The sequence below is a fragment of the Lissotriton helveticus genome, chromosome 3_1, assembly GCF_964261635.1.
Source record: "Lissotriton helveticus chromosome 3_1, aLisHel1.1, whole genome shotgun sequence".
NCBI classification, from domain to species: Eukaryota; Metazoa; Chordata; class Amphibia; order Caudata; family Salamandridae; genus Lissotriton; species Lissotriton helveticus.
The window spans coordinates 1,800,686,423-1,800,706,366 of record NC_136061.1 but is presented as its reverse complement, the minus strand read 5'-3'; positions in this window follow the sequence as shown (position 1 = coordinate 1,800,706,366).

Sequence of the window (19,944 nt, the reverse complement as noted above, 5' to 3'; positions counted from 1 at the left end):
TCAGTCAGCTCAGTTCGTTGTGCACGTAATTTAACAGTTCCTGCCCAGATGGTCGTGGCTCTATGGCATTTTGGGATCTGTAGTGCCTCTAAGTATTCCCCATGTGGGTGCGCTGATCTTCGCCACATACACAGTTTTGTAAATCCACAGTGGGTCGAGGTGAACCATGTGTTGTGGCCTGCGCTGCTTTGTAGATGCCACTTCGAGCGTTGCTGACACCCCCCTGCAGAGCGTCTGCATTCTCGTTCTTCCTGCTGACAACCATCTGGCATCAGCATAGACCCGCAGCAGCGGTGGGTCTCCTTCCGCGACAGGGAAAGCCGTCCCTAAATAAATTCGATGCAGGCACCCATTTGGAAGGAGGCCACACGAGACTCATGGCTTCTCACAATTTAATGACATCTTTGCACGTAGGTTTCCAACAGTAAAGCACACTTCTCAGAAATTGCCAGACGCGTTTCGGGTTGTAAAATCCCTTCCTCAGCGGCATTGAAGTGGTCAGTCAGCTCAGTTCGTTGTGCACGTAATTTAACAGTTCCTGCACAGATGGGGGTGGCTCTATGGCATTTTGGGATCTGTAGTGCCTCTAAGTATTCCCCATGTGGGTGCGCTGATCTTTGCCACATACTCAGTTTTGTAAATCCACAGTGGGTCGAGGTGAACCTTGTGTTGTGGCCTGCGCTGCTTTGTAGATGCCACTTCGAGCGTTGCTGACACCCCCCTGCAGAGCGTCTGCATTCTCGTTCTTCCTGCTGACAACCATCTGGCATCAGCATAGACCCGCAGCAGCGGTGGGTCTCCTTCCGCGACCGGGAAAGCCGTTTCTAAATAAATTCGATGCAGGTACCCATTTGGAAGGAGGCCACACGAGACTCATGGCTTCTCACAATTTAATGACATCTTTGCACATAGGTTTCCAACAGTAAAGCACACTTCTCAGAAATTGCCAGACGCGTTTTGGGTTGTAAAATCCCTTCCTCAGCGGCATTAAAGTGGTCAGTCAGCTCAGTTCGTTGTACACGTAATTTAACAGTTCCTGCCCGGATGGGCGAGGCTCTATGGCATTTTGGGATCTGTAGTGCCTCTAAGTATTCCCCATGTGGGTTCGCTGATCTTCGTCACATACTTGGTTTTGTAAATCCACAGTGGGTCGAGGTGAACCTTGTGTTGTTGCCTGCGCTGCTTTGTAGATGCCACTTCGAGCGTTGCTGACACCCCCCTGCAGAGCGTCTGCATTCTCGTTCTTCCTGCTGACAACCATCTGGCAAACACAACAATGATGGACAGAATGTGGATCAATGTCACACATTCACCCCAGTCCAAAGATCTGGGCCCAAATCCATCGTTTTTCCACTCCACACCACCCTGGGTTAGACAATGGCGATATGCAAATCAGCGCTGACCCTGTGCCCCATGGGAACAGTCCAGTCCGAACTACAAAAGCCATGTCCTTCCCAGAACGGAATCAAGCATCCGAGGACCGGCCCGGTTTCGAGGTAACACCTCTCATCAGCCCGGCTAGCTTGACTCCAGTGGTGTGGAGTGCCTGGGACTCACGTCTGAGCATCCCCAGTACACTTAGAGCGGTAATTGCAAACACAACAATGATGGACAGAATGTGGATCAATGTCACACATTCACCCCAGTCCAAAGATCTGGGCCCAAATCCATCGTTTTTCCACTCCACACCACCCTGGGTTAGACAATGGCGATATGCAAATCAGCGCTGACCCTGTGCCCCATGGGAACAGTCCAGTCCGAACTACAAAAGCCATGTCCTTCCCAGAACGGAATCAAGCATCCGAGGACCGGCCCGGTTTCGAGGTAACACCTCTCATCAGCCCGGCTAGCTTGACTCCAGTGGTGTGGAGTGCCTGGGACTCACGTCTGAGCATCCCCAGTACACTTAGAGCGGTAATTGCAAACACAACAATGATGGACAGAATGTGGATCAATGTCACACATTCACCCCAGTCCAAAGATCTGGGCCCAAATCCATCGTTTTTCCACTCCACACCACCCTGGGTTAGACAATGACGATATGCAAATCAGCGCTGACCCTGTGCCCCATGGGAACAGTCCAGTCCGAACTACAAAAGCCATGTCCTTCCCAGAACGGAATCAAGCATCCGAGGACCGGCCCGGTTTCGAGGTAACACCTCTCATCAGCCCGGCTAGCTTGACTCCAGTGGTGTGGAGTGCCTGGGACTCACGTCTGAGCATCCCCAGTACACTTAGAGCGGTAATTGCAAACACAACAATGATGGACAGAATGTGGATCAATGTCACACATTCACCCCAGTCCAAAGATCTGGGCCCAAATCCATCGTTTTTCCACTCCACACCACCCTGGGTTAGACAATGGCGATATGCAAATCAGCGCTGACCCTGTGCCCCATGGGAACAGTCCAGTCCGAACTACAAAAGCCATGTCCTTCCCAGAACGGAATCAAGCATCCGAGGACCGACCCGGTTTCGAGGTAACACCTCTCATCAGCCCGGCTAGCTTGACTCCAGTGGTGTGGAGTGCCTGGGACTCACGTCTGAGCATCCCCAGTACACTTAGAGCGGTAATTGCAAACACAACAATGATGGACAGAATGTGGATCAATGTCACACATTCACCCCAGTCCAAAGATCTGGGCCCAAATCCATCGTTTTTCCACTCCACACCACCCTGGGTTAGACAATGGCGATATGCAAATCAGCGCTGACCCTGTGCCCCATGGGAACAGTCCAGTCCGAACTACAAAAGCCATGTCCTTCCCAGAACGGAATCAAGCATCCGAGATCCGGCCTGGTTTCGAGGTAACACCTCTCATCAGCCCGGCTAGCTTGACTCCAGTGGTGTGGAGTGCCTGGGACTCACGTCTGAGCATCCCCAGTACACTTAGAGCGGTAATTGCAAACACAACAATGATGGACAGAATGTGGATCAATGTCACACATTCACCCCAGTCCAAAGATCTGGGCCCAAATCCATCGTTTTTCCACTCCACACCACCCTGGGTTAGACAATGGCGATATGCAAATCAGCGCTGACCCTGTGCCCCATGGGAACAGTCCAGTCCGAACTACAAAAGCCATGTCCTTCCCAGAACGGAATCAAGCATCCGAGGACCGGCCCGGTTTCGAGGTAACACCTCTCATCAGCCCGGCTAGCTTGACTCCAGTGGTGTGGAGTGCCTGGGACTCACGTCTGAGCATCCCCAGTACACTTAGAGCGGTAATTGCAAACACAACAATGATGGACAGAATGTGGATCAATGTCACACATTCACCCCAGTCCAAAGATCTGGGCCCAAATCCATCGTTTTTCCACTCCACACCACCCTGGGTTAGACAATGGCGATATGCAAATCAGCGCTGACCCTGTGCCCCATGGGAACAGTCCAGTCCGAACTACAAAAGCCATGTCCTTCCCAGAACGGAATCAAGCATCCGAGGACCGGCCCGGTTTCGAGGTAACACCTCTCATCAGCCCGGCTAGCTTGACTCCAGTGGTGTGGAGTGCCTGGGACTCACGTCTGAGCATCCCCAGTACACTTAGAGCGGTAATTGCAAACACAACAATCATGGACAGAATGTGGATCAATGTCACACATTCACCCCAGTCCAAAGATCTGGGCCCAAATCCATCGTTTTTCCACTCCACACCACCCTGGGTTAGACAATGGCGATATGCAAATCAGCGCTGACCCTGTGCCCCATGGGAACAGTCCAGTCCGAACTACAAAAGCCATGTCCTTCCCAGAACGGAATCAAGCATCCGAGGACCGGCCCGGTTTCGAGGTAACACCTCTCATCAGCCCGGCTAGCTTGACTCCAGTGGTGTGGAGTGCCTGGGACTCACGTCTGAGCATCCCCAGTACACTTAGAGCGGTAATTGCAAACACAACAATGATGGACAGAATGTGGATCAATGTCACACATTCACCCCAGTCCAAAGATCTGGGCCCAAATCCATCGTTTTTCCACTCCACACCACCCTGGGTTAGACAATGGCGATATGCAAATCAGCGCTGACCCTGTGCCCCATGGGAACAGTCCAGTCCGAACTACAAAAGCCATGTCCTTCCCAGAACGGAATCAAGCATCCGAGGACCGGCCCGGTTTCGAGGTAACACCTCTCATCAGCCCGGCTAGCTTGACTCCAGTGGTGTGGAGTGCCTGGGACTCACGTCTGAGCATCCCCAGTACACTTAGAGCGGTAATTGCAAACACAACAATGATGGACAGAATGTGGATCAATGTCACACATTCACCCCAGTCCAAAGATCTGGGCCCAAATCCATCGTTTTTCCACTCCACACCACCCTGGGTTAGACAATGGCGATATGCAAATCAGCGCTGACCCTGTGCCCCATGGGAACAGTCCAGTCCGAACTACAAAAGCCATGTCCTTCCCAGAACGGAATCAAGCATCCGAGGACCGGCCCGGTTTCGAGGTAACACCTCTCATCAGCCCGGCTAGCTTGACTCCAGTGGTGTGGAGTGCCTGGGACTCACGTCTGAGCATCCCCAGTACACTTAGAGCGGTAATTGCAAACACAACAATGATGGACAGAATGTGGATCAATGTCACACATTCACCCCAGTCCAAAGATCTGGGCCCAAATCCATCGTTTTTCCACTCCACACCACCCTGGGTTAGACAATGGCGATATGCAAATCAGCGCTGACCCTGTGCCCCATGGGAACAGTCCAGTCCGAACTACAAAAGCCATGTCCTTCCCAGAACGGAATCAAGCATCCGAGGACCGGCCCGGTTTCGAGGTAACACCTCTCATCAGCCCGGCTAGCTTGACTCCAGTGGTGTGGAGTGCCTGGGACTCACGTCTGAGCATCCCCAGTACACTTAGAGCGGTAATTGCAAACACAACAATGATGGACAGAATGTGGATCAATGTCACACATTCACCCCAGTCCAAAGATCTGGGCCCAAATCCATCGTTTTTCCACTCCACACCACCCTGGGTTAGACAATGGCGATATGCAAATCAGCGCTGACCCTGTGCCCCATGGGAACAGTCCAGTCCGAACTACAAAAGCCATGTCCTTCCCAGAACGGAATCAAGCATCCGAGGACCGGCCCGGTTTCGAGGTAACACCTCTCATCAGCCCGGCTAGCTTGACTCCAGTGGTGTGGAGTGCCTGGGACTCACGTCTGAGCATCCCCAGTACACTTAGAGCGGTAATTGCAAACACAACAATGATGGACAGAATGTGGATCAATGTCACACATTCACCCCAGTCCAAAGATCTGGGCCCAAATCCATTGTTTTTCCACTCCACACCACCCTGGGTTAGACAATGGCGATATGCAAATCAGCGCTGACCCTGTGCCCCATGGGAACAGTCCAGTCCGAACTACAAAAGCCATGTCCTTCCCAGAACGGAATCAAGCATCCGAGGACCGGCCCGGTTTCGAGGTAACACCTCTCATCAGCCCGGCTAGCTTGACTCCAGTGGTGTGGAGTGCCTGGGACTCACGTCTGAGCATCCCCAGTACACTTAGAGCGGTAATTGCAAACACAACAATGATGGACAGAATGTGGATCAATGTCACACATTCACCCCAGTCCAAAGATCTGGGCCCAAATCCATCGTTTTTCCACTCCACACCACCCTGGGTTAGACAATGGCGATATGCAAATCAGCGCTGACCCTGTGCCCCATGGGAACAGTCCAGTCCGAACTACAAAAGCCATGTCCTTCCCAGAACGGAATCAAGCATCCGAGGACCGGCCCGGTTTCGAGGTAACACCTCTCATCAGCCCGGCTAGCTTGACTCCAGTGGTGTGGAGTGCCTGGGACTCACGTCTGAGCATCCCCAGTACACCAAGAGCGGTAATTGCAAACACAACAATGATGGACAGAATGTGGATCAATGTCACACATTCACCCCAGTCCAAAGATCTGGGCCCAAATCCATCGTTTTTCCACTCCACACCACCCTGGGTTAGACAATGGCGATATGCAAATCAGCGCTGACCCTGTGCCCCATGGGAACAGTCCAGTCCGAACTACAAAAGCCATGTCCTTCCCAGAACGGAATCAAGCATCCGAAGACTGGCCCGGTTTCGAGGTAACACCTCTCATCAGCCCGGCTAGCTTGACTCCAGTGGTGTGGAGTGCCTGGGACTCACGTCTGAGCATCCCCAGTACACTTAGAGCGGTAATTGCAAACACAACAATGATGGACAGAATGTGGATCAATGTCACACATTCACCCCAGTCCAAAGATCTGGGCCCAAATCCATCGTTTTTCCACTCCACACCACCCTGGGTTAGACAATGGCGATATGCAAATCAGCGCTGACCCTGTGCCCCATGGGAACAGTCCAGTCCGAACTACAAAAGCCATGTCCTTCCCAGAACGGAATCAAGCATCCGAGGACCGGCCCGGTTTCGAGGTAACACCTCTCATCAGCCCGGCTAGCTTGACTCCAGTGGTGTGGAGTGCCTGGGACTCACGTCTGAGCATCCCCAGTACACTTAGAGCGGTAATTGCAAACACAACAATGATGGACAGAATGTGGATCAATGTCACACATTCACCCCAGTCCAAAGATCTGGGCCCAAATCCATCGTTTTTCCACTCCACACTACCCTGGGTTAGACAATGGCGATATGCAAATCAGCGCTGACCCTGTGCCCCATGGGAACAGTCCAGTCCGAACTACAAAAGCCATGTCCTTCCCAGAACGGAATCAAGCATCCGAGGACCGGCCCGGTTTCGAGGTAACACCTCTCATCAGCCCGGCTAGCTTGACTTCAGTGGTGTGGAGTGCCTGGGACTCACGTCTGAGCATCCCCAGTACACTTAGAGCGGTAATTGCAAACACAACAATGATGGACAGAATGTGGATCAATGTCACACATTCACCCCAGTCCAAAGATCTGGGCCCAAATCCATCGTTTTTCCACTCCACACCACCCTGGGTTAGACAATGGCGATATGCAAATCAGCGCTGACCCTGTGCCCCATGGGAACAGTCCAGTCCGAACTACAAAAGCCATGTCCTTCCCAGAACGGAATCAAGCATCCGAGGACCGGCCCGGTTTCGAGGTAACACCTCTCATCAGCCCGGCTAGCTTGACTCCAGTGGTGTGGAGTGCCTGGGACTCACGTCTGAGCATCCCCAGTACACTTAGAGCGGTAATTGCAAACACAACAATGATGGACAGAATGTGGATCAATGTCACACATTCACCCCAGTCCAAAGATCTGGGCCCAAATCCATCGTTTTTCCACTCCACACCACCCTGGGTTAGACAATGGCGATATGCAAATCAGCGCTGACCCTGTGCCCCATGGGAACAGTCCAGTCCGAACTACAAAAGCCATGTCCTTCCCAGAACGGAATCAAGCATCCGAGGACCGGCCCGGTTTCGAGGTAACACCTCTCATCAGCCCGGCTAGCTTGACTCCAGTGGTGTGGAGTGCCTGGGACTCACGTCTGAGCATCCCCAGTACACTTAGAGCGGTAATTGCAAACACAACAATGATGGACAGAATGTGGATCAATGTCACACATTCACCCCAGTCCAAAGATCTGGGCCCAAATCCATTGTTTTTCCACTCCACACCACCCTGGGTTAGACAATGGCGATATGCAAATCAGCGCTGACCCTGTGCCCCATGGGAACAGTCCAGTCCGAACTACAAAAGCCATGTCCTTCCCAGAACGGAATCAAGCATCCGAGGACCGGCCCGGTTTCGAGGTAACACCTCTCATCAGCCCGGCTAGCTTGACTCCAGTGGTGTGGAGTGCCTGGGACTCACGTCTGAGCATCCCCAGTACACTTAGAGCGGTAATTGCAAACACAACAATGATGGACAGAATGTGGATCAATGTCACACATTCACCCCAGTCCAAAGATCTGGGCCCAAATCCATCGTTTTTCCACTCCACACCACCCTGGGTTAGACAATGGCGATATGCAAATCAGCGCTGACCCTGTGCCCCATGGGAACAGTCCAGTCCGAACTACAAAAGCCATGTCCTTCCCAGAACGGAATCAAGCATCCGAGGACCGGCCCGGTTTCGAGGTAACACCTCTCATCAGCCCGGCTAGCTTGACTCCAGTGGTGTGGAGTGCCTGGGACTCACGTCTGAGCATCCCCAGTACACCAAGAGCGGTAATTGCAAACACAACAATGATGGACAGAATGTGGATCAATGTCACACATTCACCCCAGTCCAAAGATCTGGGCCCAAATCCATCGTTTTTCCACTCCACACCACCCTGGGTTAGACAATGGCGATATGCAAATCAGCGCTGACCCTGTGCCCCATGGGAACAGTCCAGTCCGAACTACAAAAGCCATGTCCTTCCCAGAACGGAATCAAGCATCCGAAGACTGGCCCGGTTTCGAGGTAACACCTCTCATCAGCCCGGCTAGCTTGACTCCAGTGGTGTGGAGTGCCTGGGACTCACGTCTGAGCATCCCCAGTACACTTAGAGCGGTAATTGCAAACACAACAATGATGGACAGAATGTGGATCAATGTCACACATTCACCCCAGTCCAAAGATCTGGGCCCAAATCCATCGTTTTTCCACTCCACACCACCCTGGGTTAGACAATGGCGATATGCAAATCAGCGCTGACCCTGTGCCCCATGGGAACAGTCCAGTCCGAACTACAAAAGCCATGTCCTTCCCAGAACGGAATCAAGCATCCGAGGACCGGCCCGGTTTCGAGGTAACACCTCTCATCAGCCCGGCTAGCTTGACTCCAGTGGTGTGGAGTGCCTGGGACTCACGTCTGAGCATCCCCAGTACACTTAGAGCGGTAATTGCAAACACAACAATGATGGACAGAATGTGGATCAATGTCACACATTCACCCCAGTCCAAAGATCTGGGCCCAAATCCATCGTTTTTCCACTCCACACTACCCTGGGTTAGACAATGGCGATATGCAAATCAGCGCTGACCCTGTGCCCCATGGGAACAGTCCAGTCCGAACTACAAAAGCCATGTCCTTCCCAGAACGGAATCAAGCATCCGAGGACCGGCCCGGTTTCGAGGTAACACCTCTCATCAGCCCGGCTAGCTTGACTTCAGTGGTGTGGAGTGCCTGGGACTCACGTCTGAGCATCCCCAGTACACTTAGAGCGGTAATTGCAAACACAACAATGATGGACAGAATGTGGATCAATGTCACACATTCACCCCAGTCCAAAGATCTGGGCCCAAATCCATCGTTTTTCCACTCCACACCACCCTGGGTTAGACAATGGCGATATGCAAATCAGCGCTGACCCTGTGCCCCATGGGAACAGTCCAGTCCGAACTACAAAAGCCATGTCCTTCCCAGAACGGAATCAAGCATCCGAGGACCGGCCCGGTTTCGAGGTAACACCTCTCATCAGCCCGGCTAGCTTGACTCCAGTGGTGTGGAGTGCCTGGGACTCACGTCTGAGCATCCCAGTACACTTAGAGCGGTAATTGCAAACACAACAATGATGGACAGAATGTGGATCAATGTCACACATTCACCCCAGTCCAAAGATCTGGGCCCAAATCCATCGTTTTTCCACTCCACACCACCCTGGGTTAGACAATGGCGATATGCAAATCAGCGCTGACCCTGTGCCCCATGGGAACAGTCCAGTCCGAACTACAAAAGCCATGTCCTTCCCAGAACGGAATCAAGCATCCGAGGACCGGCCCGGTTTCGAGGTAACACCTCTCATCAGCCCGGCTAGCTTGACTCCAGTGGTGTGGAGTGCCTGGGACTCACGTCTGAGCATCCCCAGTACACTTAGAGCGGTAATTGCAAACACAACAATGATGGACAGAATGTGGATCAATGTCACACATTCACCCCAGTCCAAAGATCTGGGCCCAAATCCATCGTTTTTCCACTCCACACCACCCTGGGTTAGACAATGGCGATATGCAAATCAGCGCTGACCCTGTGCCCCATGGGAACAGTCCAGTCCGAACTACAAAAGCCATGTCCTTCCCAGAACGGAATCAAGCATCCGAGGACCGGCCCGGTTTCGAGGTAACACCTCTCATCAGCCCGGCTAGCTTGACTCCAGTGGTGTGGAGTGCCTGGGACTCACGTCTGAGCATCCCCAGTACACTTAGAGCGGTAATTGCAAACACAACAATGATGGACAGAATGTGGATAAATGCCACACATTCACCCCAGTCCAAAGATCTGGGCCCAAATCCATCGTTTTTCCACTCCACACCACCCTGGGTTAGACAATGGCGATATGCAAATCAGCGCTGACCCTGTGCCCCATGGGAACAGTCCAGTCCGAACTACAAAAGCCATGTCCTTCCCAGAACGGAATCAAGCATCCGAGGACCGGCCCGGTTTCAAGGTAACACCTCTCATCAGCCCGGCTAGCTTGACTCCAGTGGTGTGGAGTGCCTGGGACTCACGTCTGAGCATCCCCAGTACACTTAGAGCGGTAATTGCAAACACAACAATGATGGACAGAATGTGGATCAATGTCACACATTCACCCCAGTCCAAAGATCTGGGCCCAAATCCATCGTTTTTCCACTCCACACCACCCTGGGTTAAACAATGGCGATATGCAAATCAGCGCTGACCCTGTGCCCCATGGGAACAGTCCAGTCCGAACTACAAAAGCCATGTCCTTCCCAGAACGGAATCAAGCATCCGAGGACCGGCCCGGTTTCGAGGTAACACCTCTCATCAGCCCGGCTAGCTTGACTCCAGTGGTGTGGAGTGCCTGGGACTCACGTCTGAGCATCCCCAGTACACTTAGAGCGGTAATTGCAAACACAACAATGATGGACAGAATGTGGATCAATGTCACACATTCACCCGAGTCCAAAGATCTGGGCCCAAATCCATCGTTTTTCCACTCCACACCACCCTGGGTTAGACAATGGCGATATGCAAATCAGCGCTGACCCTGTGCCCCATGGGAACAGTCCAGTCCGAACTACAAAAGCCATGTCCTTCCCAGAACGGAATCAAGCATCCGAGGACCGGCCCGGTTTCGAGGTAACACCTCTCATCAGCCCGGCTAGCTTGACTCCAGTGGTGTGGAGTGCCTGGGACTCACGTCTGAGCATCCCCAGTACACTTAGAGCGGTAATTGCAAACACAACAATGATGGACAGAATGTGGATCAATGTCACACATTCACCCCAGTCCAAAGATCTGGGCCCAAATCCAACAACCCAAATTGCCAGACGCGTTTTGGGTTGTAAAATCCCTTCCTCAGCGGCATTACAGTGGTCAGTCAGCTCAGTTCGTTGTGCACGTAATTTAACAGTTCCTGCCCAGATGGGCGTGGCTCTATGGCATTTTGGGATCTGTAGTGCCTCTAAGTATTCCCCATGTGGGTGCGCTGATCTTCGCCACATACTCAGTTTTGTAAATCCACAGTGGGTCGAGGTGAACCTTGTGTTGTGGCCTGCGCTGCTTTGTAGATGCCACTTCGAGCGTTGCTGACACCCCCCTGCAGAGCGTCTGCATTCTCGTTCTTCCTGCTGACAACCATCTGGCATCAGCATAGACCCGCAACAGCGGTGGGTCTCCTTCCGCGACCGGGATAGGCCTTTCTAAAAAAATTTGATGCAGGTACCCATTTGGAAGGAGGCCACACGAGACTCATGGCTTCTCACAATTTAATGACATCTTTGTACGTAGGTTTCCAACAGTAAAGCACACTTCTCAGAAATTGCCAGACGCGTTTCGGGTTGTAAAATCCCTTCCTCAGCGGCATTAAAGTGGTCAGTCAGCTCAGTTCGTTGTGCACGTAATTTAACAGTTCCTGCCCAGATGGTCGTGGCTCTATGGCATTTTGGGATCTGTAGTGCCTCTAAGTATTCCCCATGTGGGTGCGCTGATCTTCGCCACATACTCGGTTTTGTAAATCCACAGTGGGTCGAGGTCAACCTTGTGTTGTTGCCTGCGCTGCTTTGTCGATGCCACTTCGAGCGTTGCTGACCCCCCCTGCACAGCGTCTGCATTCTCGTTCTTCCTGCTGACAACCATCCGGCATCAGCATAGACCCGCAACAGCGGTGGGTCTCCTTCCGCGACCGGGAAAGCCGTTTCTAAATAAATTCGATGCAGGTACCCATTTGGAAGGAGGCCACACGAGACTCATGGCTTCTCACAATTTAATGACATCTTTGCACGTAGGTTTCCAACAGTAAAGCACACTTCTCAGAAATTGCCAGACGCGTTTCGGGTTGTAAAATCCCTTCCTCAGCGGCATTAAAGTGGTCAGTCAGCTCAGTTCGTTGTGCACGTAATTTAACAGTTCCTGCCCAGATGGGCGTGGCTCTATGCATTTTGGGATCTGTAGTGCCTCTAAGTATTCCCCATGTGGGTGCGCTGATCTTCGCCACATACTCGGTTTTGTAAATCCACAGTGGGTCGAGGTGAACCTTGTGTTGTTGCCTGCGCTGCTTTGTCGATGCCACTTCGAGCGTTGCTGACACCCCCCTGCAGAGCGTCTGCATTCTCGTTCTTCCTGCTGACAACCATCTGGCATCAGCATAGACCCGCAGCAGCGGTGGGTCTCCTTCCGCGACCGGGAAAGCCGTCTCTAAATAAATTCGATGCAGGTACCCATTTGGAAGGAGGCCACACGAGACTCATGGCTTCTCACAATTTAATGACATCTTTGCACGTAGGTTTCCAACAGTAAAGCACACTTCTCAGAAATTGCCAGACGCGTTTCGGGTTGTAAAATCCCTTCCTCAGCGGCATTAAAGTGGTCAGTCAGCTCAGTTCGTTGTGCACGTAATTTAACAGTTCCTGCCCAGATGGGCGTGGCTCTATGGCATTTTGGGATCTGTAGTGCCTCTAAGTATTCCCCATGTGGGTGCGCTGATCTTCGCCACATACTCGGTTTTGTAAATCCACAGTGGGTCGAGGTGAACCTTGTGTTGTTGCCTGCGCTGCTTTGTCGATGCCACTTCGAGCGTTGCTGACACCCCCCTGCAGAGCGTCTGCATTCTCGTTCTTCCTGCTGACAACCATCTGGCATCAGCATAGACCCGCAGCAGCGGTGGGTCTCCTTCCGCGACCGGGAAAGCCGTCTCTAAATAAATTCGATGCAGGTACCCATTTGGAAGGAGGCCACACGAGACTCATGGCTTCTCACAATTTAATGACATCTTTGCACGTAGGTTTCCAACAGTAAAGCACACTTCTCAGAAATTGCCAGACGCGTTTCGGGTTGTAAAATCCCTTCCTCAGCGGCATTAAAGTGGTCAGTCAGCTCAGTTCGTTGTGCACGTAATTTAACAGTTCCTGCCCAGATGGGCGTGGCTCTATGGCATTTTGGGATCTGTAGTGCCTCTAAGTATTCCCCATGTGGGTGCGCTGATCTTCGCCACATACTCGGTTTTGTAAATCCACAGTGGGTCGAGGTGAACCTTCTGTTGTTGCCTGCGCTGCTTTGTAGATGCCACTTCGAGCGTTGCTGACACCCCCCTGCAGAGCGTCTGCATTCTCGTTCTTCCTGCTGACAACCATCTGGCATCAGCATAGACCCGCAGCAGCGTTGGGTCTCCTTCCGTGACCGGGAAAGCCGTCCCTAAATAAATTCGATGCAGGTACCCATTTGGAAGGAGGCCACACGAGACTCATGGCTTCTCACAATTTAATGACATCTTTGCACGTAGGTTTCCAACAGTAAAGCACACTTCTCAGAAATTGCCAGACGCGTTTCGGGTTGTAAAATCCCTTCCTCAGCGGCATTAAAGTGGTCAGTCAGCTCAGTTCGTTGTGCACGTAATTTAACAGTTCCTGCCCAGATGGGCGTGACTCTATGGCATTTTGGGATCTGTAGTGCCTCTAAGTATTCCCCATGTGGGAGCGCTGATCTTCGCCACATACTCGGTTTTGTGAATCCACAGTGGGTCGAGGTGAACCTTGTGTTGTGGCCTGCGCTGCTTTGTAGATGCCACTTCGAGCGTTGCTGACACCCCCCTGCAGAGCGTCTGCATTCTCGTTCTTCCTGCTGACAACCATCTGGCATCAGCATAGACCCGCAGCAGCGGTGGGTCTCCTTCCGCGACCGGGAAAGCCGTCCCTAAATAAATTCGATGCAGGTACCCATTTGGAAGGAGGCCACACGAGACTCATGGCTTCTCACAATTTAATGACATCTTTGCACGTAGGTTTCCAACAGTAAAGCACACTTCTCAGAAATTGCCAGACGCGTTTCGGGTTGTAAAATCCCTTCCTCAGCGGCATTAAAGTGGTCAGTCAGCTCAGTTCGTTGTGCACGTAATTTAACAGTTCCTGCCCAGATGGGCGTGGCTCTATGGCATTTTGGGATCTGTAGTGCCTCTAAGTATTCCCCATGTGGGTGCGCTGATCTTCGCCACATACTCAGTTTTGTAAATCCACAGTGGGTCGAGGGGAACCTTGTGTTGTGGCCTGCGCTGCTTTGTAGATGCCACTTCGAGCGTTGCTGACACCCCCCTGCAGAGCGTCTGCATTCTCGTTCTTCCTGCTGACAACCATCTGGCATCAGCATAGACCCGCAGCAGCGGTGGGTCTCCTTCCGTGACCGGGAAAGCCGTTTCTAAATAAATTCGATGCAGGTACCCATTTGGAAGGAGGCCACACGAGACTCATGGCTTCTCACAATTTAATGACATCTTTGCACGTAGGTTTCCAACAGTAAAGCACACTTCTCAGAAATTGCCAGACGCGTTTCGGGTTGTAAAATCCCTTCCTCAGCGGCATTAAAGTGGTCAGTCAGCTCAGTTCGTGGTGCACGTAATTTAACAGTTCCTGCCCGGATGGGCGAGGCTCTATGGCATTTTGGGATCTGTAGTGCCTCTAAGTATTCCCCATGTGGGTGCGCTGATCTTCGCCACATACTTGGTTTTGTAAATCCACAGTGGGTCGAGGTGAACCTTGTGTTGTTGCCTGCGCTGCTTTGTAGATGCCACTTCGAGCGTTGCTGACACCCCCCTGCAGAGCATCTGCATTCTCGTTCTTCCTGCTGACAACCATCTGGCATCAGCATAGACCCGCAGCAGCGGTGGGTCTCCTTCCGCGACCGGGAAAGCCGTTTCTAAATAAATTCGATGCAGGTACCCATTTGGAAGGAGGCCACACGAGACTCATGGCTTCTCACAATTTAATGACATCTTTGCACGTAGGTTTCCAACAGTAAAGCACACTTCTCAGAAATTGCCAGACGCGTTTCGGGTTGTAAAATCCCTTCCTCAGCGGCATTAAAGTGGTCAGTCATCTCAGTTCGTTGTGCACGTAATTTAACAGTTCCTGCCCAGATGGGCGTGGCTCTATGGCATTTTGGGATCTGTAGTGCCTCTAAGTATTCCCCATGTGGGTGCGCTGATCTTCGCCACATACTCGGTTTTGTAAATCCACAGTGGGTCGAGGTGAACCTTGTGTTGTGGCCTGCGCTGCTTTGTAGCTGCCACTTCGAGCGTTGCTGACATCCCCCTGCAGAGCGTCTGCATTCTCGTTCTTCCTGCTGACAACCATCTGGCATCAGCATAGACCCGCAGCAGCGGTGGGTCTCCTTCCGCGACCGGGAAAGCCGTCCCTAAATAAATTCGATGCAGGTACCCATTTGGAAGGAGGCCACACGAGACTCATGGCTTCTCACAATTTAATGACATCTTTGCACTTAGGTTTCCAACAGTAAAGCACACTTCTCAGAAATTGCCAGAAGCGTTTCGGGTTGTAAAATCCCTTCCTCAGCGGCATTAAAGTGGTCAGTCAGCTCAGTTCGTTGTGCACGTAATTTAACAGTTCCTGCCCAGATGGGCGTGGCTCTATGGCATTTTGGGATCTGTAGTGCCTCTAAGTATTCCCCATGTGGGTGCGCTGATCTTCGCCACATACTCAGTTTTGTAAATCCACAGTGGGTCGAGGTGAACCTTGTGTTGTGGCCTGCGCTGCTTTGTAGATGCCACTTCGAGCGTTGCTGACACCCCCCTGCAGAGCGTCTGCATTCTCGTTCTTCCTGCTGACAACCATCTGGCATCAGCATAGACCCGCAGCAGCGGTGGGTCTCCTTCCGCGACCGGGAAAGCCGTTTCTAAATAAATTCGATGCAGGTACCCATTTGGAAGGAGGCCACACGAGACTCATGGCTTCTCACAATTTAATGACATCTTTGCACGTAGGTTTCCAACAGTAAAGCACACTTCTCAGAAATTGCCAGACGCGTTTCGGGTTGTAAAATCCCTTCCTCAGCGGCATTAAAGTGGTCAGTCAGCTCAGTTCGTGGTGCACGTAATTTAACAGTTCCTGCCCGGATGGGCGAGGCTCTATGGCATTTTGGGATCTGTAGTGCCTCTAAGTATTCCCCATGTGGGTGCGCTGATCTTCGCCACATACTTGGTTTTGTAAATCCACAGTGGGTCGAGGTGAACCTTGTGTTGTTGCCTGCGCTGCTTTGTAGATGCCACTTCGAGCGTTGCTGACACCCCCCTGCAGAGCATCTGCATTCTCGTTCTTCCTGCTGACAACCATCTGGCATCAGCATAGACCCGCAGCAGTGGTGGGTCTCCTTCCGCGACCGGGAAAGCCGTTTCTAAATAAATTCGATGCAGGTACCCATTTGGAAGGAGGCCACACGAGACTCATGGCTTCTCACAATTTAATGACATCTTTGCACGTAGGTTTCCAACAGTAAAGCACACTTCTCAGAAATTGCCAGACGCGTTTCGGGTTGTAAAATCCCTTCCTCAGCGGCATTAAAGTGGTCAGTCATCTCAGTTCGTTGTGCACGTAATTTAACAGTTCCTGCCCAGATGGGCGTGGCTCTATGGCATTTTGGGATCTGTAGTGCCTCTAAGTATTCCCCATGTGGGTGCGCTGATCTTCGCCACATACTCGGTTTTGTAAATCCACAGTGGGTCGAGGTGAACCTTGTGTTGTTGCCTGCGCTGCTTTGTAGATCCCACTTCGAGCGTTGCTGACACCCCCCTGCAGAGCGTCTGCATTCTCGTTCTTCCTGCTGACAACCATCTGGCATCAGCATAGACCCGCAGCAGCGGTGGGTCTCCTTCCGCGACCGGGAAAGCCGTCTCTAAATAAATTCGATGCAGGTACCCATTTGGAAGGAGGCCACACGAGACTCATGGCTTCTCACAATTTAATGACATCTTTGCACGTAGGTTTCCAACAGTAAAGCACACTTCTCAGAAATTGCCAGATGCGTTTCGGGTTGTAAAATCCCTTCCTCAGCGGCATTAAAGTGGTCAGTCAGCTCAGTTCGTTGTGCACGTAATTTAACAGTTCCTGCCCAGATGGGCGTGACTCTATGGCATTTTGGGATCTGTAGTGCCTCTAAGTATTCCCCATGTGGGTGCGCTGATCTTCGCCACATACTCGGTTTTGTAAATCCACAGTGGGTCCAGGTGAACATTGTGTTGTGGCCTGCGCTGCTTTGTAGATGCCACTTCGAGCGTTGCTGACACCCCCCTGCAGAGCGTCTGCATTCTCGTTCTTCCTGCTGACAACCATCTTGCATCAGCATAGACCCGCAGCAGCGGTGGGTCTCCTTCCGCGACCGGGAAAGCCGTCCCTAAATAAATTCGATGCAGGTACCCATTTGGAAGGAGGCCACACGAGACTCATGGCTTCTCACAATTTAATGACATCTTTGCACGTAGGTTTCCAACAGTAAAGCACACTTCTCAGAAATTGCCAGACGCGTTTCGGGTTGTAAAATCCCTTCCTCAGCGGCATTAAAGTGGTCAGTCAGCTCAGTTCGTGGTGCACGTAATTTAACAGTTCCTGCCCGGATGGGCGAGGCTCTATGGCATTTTGGGATCTGTAGTGCCTCTAAGTATTCCCCATGTGGGTGCGCTGATCTTCGCCACATACTTGGTTTTGTAAATCCACAGTGGGTCGAGGTGAACCTTGTGTTGTTGCCTGCGCTGCTTTGTAGATGCCACTTCGAGCGTTGCTGACACCCCCCTGCAGACCATCTGCATTCTCGTTCTTCCTGCTGACAACCATCTGGCATCAGCATAGACCCGCAGCAGCGGTGGGTCTCCTTCCGCGACCGGGAAAGCCGTCCCTAAATAAATTCGATGCAGGTACCCATTTGGAAGGAGGCCACACGAGACTCATGGCTTCTCACAATTTAATGACATCTTTGCACGTAGGTTTCCAACAGTAAAGCACACTTCTCAGAAATTGCCAGACGCGTTTCGGGTTGTAAAATCCCTTCCTCAGCGGCATTAAAGTGGTCAGTCAGCTCAGTTTGTTGTGCACGTAATTTAACAGTTCCTGCCCAGATGGGCGTGGCTCTATGGCATTTTGGGATCTGTAGTGCCTCTAAGTATTCCCCATGTGGGTGCGCTGATCTTCGCCACATACTCGGTTTTGTAAATCCACAGTGGGTCGAGGTGAACCTTGTGTTGTGGCCTGCGCTGCTTTGTAGCTGCCACTTCGAGCGTTGCTGACACCCCCCTGCAGAGCGTCTGCATTCTCGTTCTTCCTGCTGACAACCATCTGGCATCAGCATAGACCCGCAGCAGCGGTGGGTCTCCTTCCGCGACCGGGAAAGCCGTCCCTAAATAAATTCGATGCAGGTACCCATTTGGAAGGAGGCCACACGAGACTCATGGCTTCTCACAATTTAATGACATCTTTGCACGTAGGTTTCCAACAGTAAAGCACACTTCTCAGAAATTGCCAGACGCGTTTCGGGTTGTAAAATCCCTTCCTCAGCGGCATTAAAGTGGTCAGTCAGCTCAGTTCGTTGTGCACGTAATTTAACAGTTCCTGCCCAGATGGGCGTGGCTCTATGGCATTTTGGGATCTGTAGTGCCTCTAAGTATTCCCCATGTGGGTGCACTGATCTTCGCCACATACTCAGTTTTGTAAATCCACAGTGGGTCGAGGTGAACCTTGTGTTGTGGCCTGCGCTGCTTTGTAGATGCCACTTCGAGTGTTGCTGACACCCCCCTGCAGAGCGTCTGCATTCTCGTTCTTCCTGCTGACAACCATCTGGCATCAGCATAGACCCGCAGCAGCGGTGGGTCTCCTTCCGCGACCGGGAAAGCCGTTTCTAAATAAATTCGATGCAGGTACCCATTTGGAAGGAGGCCACACGAGACCCATGGCTTCTCACAATTTAATGACATCTTTGCACGTAGGTTTCCAACAGTAAAGCACACTTCTCAGAAATTGCCAGACGCGTTTCGGGTTGTAAAATCCCTTCCTCAGCGGCATTAAAGTGGTCAGTCAGCTCAGTTCGTGGTGCACGTAATTTAACAGTTCCTGCCCGGATGGGCGAGGCTCTATGGCATTTTGGGATCTGTAGTGCCTCTAAGTATTCCCCATGTGGGTGCGCTGATCTTCGCCACATACTTGGTTTTGTAAATCCACAGTGGGTCGAGGTGAACCTTGTGTTGTTGCCTGCGCTGCTTTGTAGATGCCACTTCGAGCGTTGCTGACACCCCCCTGCAGACCATCTGCATTCTCGTTCTTCCTGCTGACAACCATCTGGCATCAGCATAGACCCGCAGCAGCGGTGGGTCTCCTTCCGCGACCGGGAAAGCCGTTTCTAAATAAATTCGATGCAGGTACCCATTTGGAAGGAGGCCACACGAGACTCATGGCTTCTCACAATTTAATGACATCTTTGCACGTAGGTTTCCAACAGTAAAGCACACTTCTCAGAAATTGCCTGACGCGTTTCGGGTTGTAAAATCCCTTCCTCAGCGGCATTAAAGTGGTCAGTCAGCTCAGTTCGTGGTGCACGTAATTTAACAGTTCCTGCCCGGATGGGCGAGGCTCTATGGCATTTTGGGATCTGTAGTGCCTCTAAGTATTCCCCATGTGGGTGCGCTGATCTTCGCCACATACTTGGTTTTGTAAATCCACAGTGGGTCGAGGTGAACCTTGTGTTGTTGCCTGCGCTGCTTTGTAGATGCCACTTCGAGCGTTGCTGACACCCCCCTGCAGAGCATCT